The sequence below is a fragment of the Arachis ipaensis genome, chromosome B06 (genome assembly GCF_000816755.2).
Source record: "Arachis ipaensis cultivar K30076 chromosome B06, Araip1.1, whole genome shotgun sequence".
Taxonomy (NCBI): Eukaryota; Viridiplantae; Streptophyta; class Magnoliopsida; order Fabales; family Fabaceae; genus Arachis; species Arachis ipaensis.
In genome coordinates, this window is record NC_029790.2 from 30,318,745 (window position 1) to 30,324,186 (window position 5,442).

Below are 5,442 nucleotides of genomic sequence, written 5' to 3' on the forward strand. Positions count from 1 at the left end.
TCCAAATCTTATTTGAAGATAAGAAAAATATATAAATCCTTAAATTGATCTGTGCAGGGTTATAATGCCAAAAGGCAGGATCATCATTAAAACCATCATACTTGCCGACCATCGATGAACAGATCGGATTAACCAACCAAAGTTAGCCTCAGTCATTATATATTGAACCGAAGCACAAAAGCCTCAGTAACGGTCGGACGATAATAAAAGGTCATAGCAAATCCCGTTGCTACTTGGACTAAAAAGCAAGTAAGTGTAATTCCTCCTAAACAATAGAATATGTTGACATGAGGAGGGACATATTTACTAGTTATATCATCGGCAATCGCCTGAATCTCAAGATGTTCTTCGAACCAATCATAGACTTTATTGAGATAGGTAAACCAAAGGAACTCCCCCTCTGAGAACCGTATATGAGAATTTCATCTCGTACGGCTCAAACAGAAAAACCCAATACTGGTTGTAACGGAAACGGATATGTTAAATAATAAAAAGTTTTAAACTTCTTAATTTAATCCTATTATTCCAAATCTTATTTGAAGATAAGAAAATATATAAATCCTTAAATTGATCTGTGCAGGGTTATAATGCCAAAATCTCAAGTCGGCGCACTCGTCTTTCTTTATCTTGATCTTTACAGGCCTCTTGAATATTCTATTTACTTCATTTTTTCTTTGATTTTTTTGTAGAATGCGACTTTTTTAGTGCCGTCTTCTTTATTATTAGTATTGATAAGAATTCTCTTGTTAAGACCCTATGAACAATTAAAAAAAACCTCAGATTCATACCAGAACCACAATGATTCAAAAAAAACCTTTAATGTCCAAAAATTCCCTGAGTAAGAACTGCTGGATTATCACTTATTCAAGAAATAGATAGGATAGAATGAAAAAAGAAATCAAAAGACATTTTTTTGCTTTGATAAAAAAAAAGACAAATAGTGGCAATTTTATTTGAAAGAATCAAAATTTTTTTATTTATTCTAACTTACGTATCTTCTAATAAAAATTTATTAAAGTCCGGTTGCGATGTCGAAATATTAAGTATGAATCATAGTTCTAATACTTTATAAAATCTATTTTATATATTCCGTGCTCCAGATACTAGAAAATAATATCTGACGGGGTAAAACCATCTCTATCAAGATGACAGATCCTTTATTTTTGTTCTGTATTTGCAATAAGATCAATTAGAACAAGTCACACACTCATATTCTGGAAATAAAGAAAGAACGAAATTCCACGGTCAAACTACCAAATTAAAAATGAACTGGGCTAGAAATAAAAAACCAAAATGGGTAAATTTACCCCTTTTATTTAAAAAAAGATATAAATAAAAAAGATAGTTAGTCGGTTCTTATGAATCTAATTCATAGAAATTCCGTCCAGTAAAATGGACGAATTATAAATTTCTAAAATAATAGATAGAAATATAGCAAATAAAGCCATTGCAACACCCATTAAAGGAGTAGTTCCCCACCCCGGAGCTACTTTACCATATTCTGAATTCAACGGTTTCAATAAAGCCCCTACAGTAGTTCGTCTTGGACCAGATCTAGAACTACTCTCAACGGTTTGTGTAGCCATAAATCCTATTTTTTATTCATTGAGATCTGTTGACTTTGTATACCATTTCACTGTAAATATAGGATTTTATCCTATAGATTCATTGTGGTCTTGAAATTTGAGAAAAATGGAAACAGCAACCCTAGTTGCTATCTCTATATCTGGTTTACTTGTAAGTTTTACTGGGTATGCTTTATATACTACTTTTGGGCAACCCTCTCAACAACTAAGAGATCCATTCGAAGAACACGGAGACTAGTTGATGTAATGAGCTCCCAATATACCAATATTGGGGCTCATTACTTCAATCGAGATAATAAAAAATCATTTCGTCTTTTTAGTTGGAACTTTAGGGGGTTCTCTAAAAAAGATAGCAAAAAAAATTATTCCTAAAGTCGAGACTAAGAGGAATGTATAAACCAATGCTTCCATAGATTTCATCCTGGTTTACAATTATAGCTTTCATACCTGTTTATTAGATTATAGTAAAAAAATACAATCATTCAAATCAAGATTAATCAAATTCCCTATGATTTAATTTAAATCACCCCAAACAAAAGTATAGTAAAAAAGAAACAACAAAAAAAAATAACGTTCTATCCGAATCAGACTATTTGCCTTTTTGTAGTCGGATCGCCCAGTTTTTGGAATGCTCCAAATTCTACTTGAGCATCCAAATCGGGGTCAATGCCAGCAAAAACATCTCGGAACAAAGTTCTAGCACCATGCCAAATGTGCCTGAAAAAGAAGAGAAGGGCAAACGAAGCATGTCCAAAAGTAAACAACCCCTTGGACTGCTACGAAAAACACCATCTGATTTCAAAGTGGCACGATCTAATTCAAAAATTTCACCCAATTGAGCACGTCTAGCATATTTTTTCACAGTAGCGGGATCACTATAACTGACTCCGTTGAGTTCGCCACCATAGAACTCAACAGTTACACCTACTTGTTCAACACTATACTTCGATTCTGCTCTTCGAAAAGGAACATCGGCTCTAACAATTCCGTCTCCGTCTATCAAAACAACTGGAAATGTCTCAAAAAAAGTAGGCATACGCCTTACAAAAAGTTCACGCCCCTCTTTATCTCTAAAGATAGGATGTCCTAACCAATCGACGGCTATTCCATCTCCATTATCCATTGAGCCCGCTCTAAATAAGCCCCCTTTTGCCGGATTATTGCCGATGTAATCATAAAAAGTTAATTTTTCGGGAATTTTAGACCAAGCTTCTGATAAACTTTGATTTTCGGCTAGCCCAGCACTTAACTCGTTGATATATTTCTTGTTGGAAGTATCCCTGATCCCATTGATAATGAGTGGGGCCAAATAATTCAATCGGAGTTGTTGCTGAACCATACCACATAGTTCCAGCAACAACAAAAGCTGCAAAAAATACAGCAGCGATACTACTGGAAAGGACGGTTTCAATATTTCCCATACGCAATCCTTTGTATAGACGTTGGGGTAGACGTACACTAAAATGGAAGAGGCCCGCCAATATGCCCAATGTCCCTGCTGCAATATGATGAGAGGCTATTCCCCCCGGAACAAAAGGATCAAAACCTTCTACACCCCATGCGGGATTTACGGATTGAACCCTTCCGGTTAGGCCATAAGGATCGGACACCCATATCCTAGGACCATACAATCTTGTTACATGAAATGCGCCAAAACCAAAACAAGCCACCCCTGCAAGAAATAAATGAATTCCAAAGATTTTTGGCAAATCCAAAGAGGGTTTTCCTGTACGTTCATCACAAAAGATTTCTAGATCCCAATAGACCCAATGCCAGATAGCCGCCAAAAAGCACAAGCCCGAAAACACAATATGTGCTCCAGCCACACCTTCATAACTCCAAATACCCGGATTCGGCGTAGTACCTCCTGTGATACTCCAACCGCCCCACGAATTGGTTATTCCTAAACGAGTCATGAAGGGTATAACAAACATACCCTGTCTCCATATTGGGTCAAGAACAGGATCAGAGGGATCAAAAACTGCTAATTCATATAGAGCCATCAAACCGGCCCAACCAGTAACCAGAGCCGTATGCATTATATGGACAGAAAGTAAGCGGCCGGGATCATTTAATACAATAGTATGAACACGATACCAAGGCAAACTCATGAGAATACCCTTCTCTTTTTTTTCAGCAAAAAATAGACACTATGTAACTTTATTGCACTAGAAAAAAGATACTAAAAAATATACTATGGAACCCCCTTTGCAGTCGATTATATCTGGTAAAGGATTTATATTTGTTCTAGGTTTTTAGGAAAAATGGAACAATTCTATTCAGTAGGAACAAAAAGAAGTGGATCTATTTTATTCTATATCCGATAAATAACAATACGCAATGGTAGTGTGGGAGGACGTTGACCAAATGAATAAAAAAAAGAAATTGTTTTATTCCAATTTCTTTAGTATTTATTCCAATTTTGAATATAAAAAAGAAATTGTTTTATTTTTGAGTAAAAGCATAACCTTACTTATGATAAAGTAGAAACTAGAATCATCTTTAGGTCAAACAAATTCGATCAATTAGAATATTTATATATTAGAAAAATAAAAAATGAAAATTATATAAAATGTCTGTTCACAACACAAAACATGAATTGAGTATCTTTTTCCAGGTTTTGCGTTTATTCTGCAGAAGCAAATTAAGTCAAAAGGAGATGCTATAATTTATAAAAAAATCAAAGAATAAAAATAATGCATCAAATAAGGAAAAACAAGTATTATTGAATGAAAGAGTAATTGGTAAAAAAAATTAATATTCTCTTCTAGCATATATGAATTTTACACTGAATAAGTTATGAAATACAGAAATAAGTAAAATAAAAAAAAAAGCAAGGAATTTTTTAATAAATTGAAGAAATATTTACTACTATAAAAAAAACGATGAATACCATTGGATTTACCAGCGAATTTACCAACGGATATTACTGGAGAATTTAGCGGTGATTTTTCCGATAGTTATGACTGAAAATTCGTTTCCAAAAAATATTAGACAATAAATTACTAAAAAATATCAATAAAAATATTAGATTTGATATTAAAATAAAATATAAACAATGAATAAAAATCTGAAATTTAAAATCATAATATTTAAGATCAAGGAAGAAAATGAAGAGGAACTTTTGGCAAACAACGACTCAAATATTAATGTGACAATACATTAAATCAAATAAGATATATTTGAATTAATTAAATTAAATAATTGATATAATAAATTAGTTATAATTATTTGACTTGTAAGACCCGGTTAAATAATGGCTAATTAATCCATAAATGAGAATTTATTCTAGAAAGCCAAAAATGTTATTTTTATGGCTTAATATGATAGAGAAAATTGAGACGAGAATTTCGGTACCAATTTTATAGAAATCGGACCAAGATTGGACCGAACGGGCTAAACCGGTCCAACTGGACCCAAAGTGGGCCCTTGGCCCAACTAAACTAAACCAAAACCTTAGTTTTCAGCACTCTCTCTCCTCACAACACTCTCATCCACGCTGAAATGGAGTAAGGACGGGGAAGAACAATCTCTCAAGTTCTATCTCTCACTTGATCTTCAAACCACCATAACTTTTGATCTAGAGCTCCGATTGCCGCACCATTTGCGGCCACGCGTTCACCGCGGAGAGCTCTACAAAACCCATACAATCAATCTTGAGGTAAGCCACGTTTTGCTCTTCAAATTTCCAGCCTTGATTTCGAGTTTCATGAGCAAAAATATTGAGATTTTGGGCTCTTTGATGTTATAGGACCCAACTCTCTTGAAGGAGAAGGTTAATCTTGTCTCCTTGGACCTTGGGTGTGGTACGATTCTCAACCCTAGTATAAATTGTTGTTCTATGATGTTTGGGTAT

General features: G+C 34.1%; 1 pseudogene; it reads right to left on the reverse strand.

Moving 5' to 3' along the window:
- The window catches only part of LOC107648680, a 4,937-nt pseudogene extending 1,019 nt beyond the window's left edge, over positions 1 to 3,918 (reverse strand).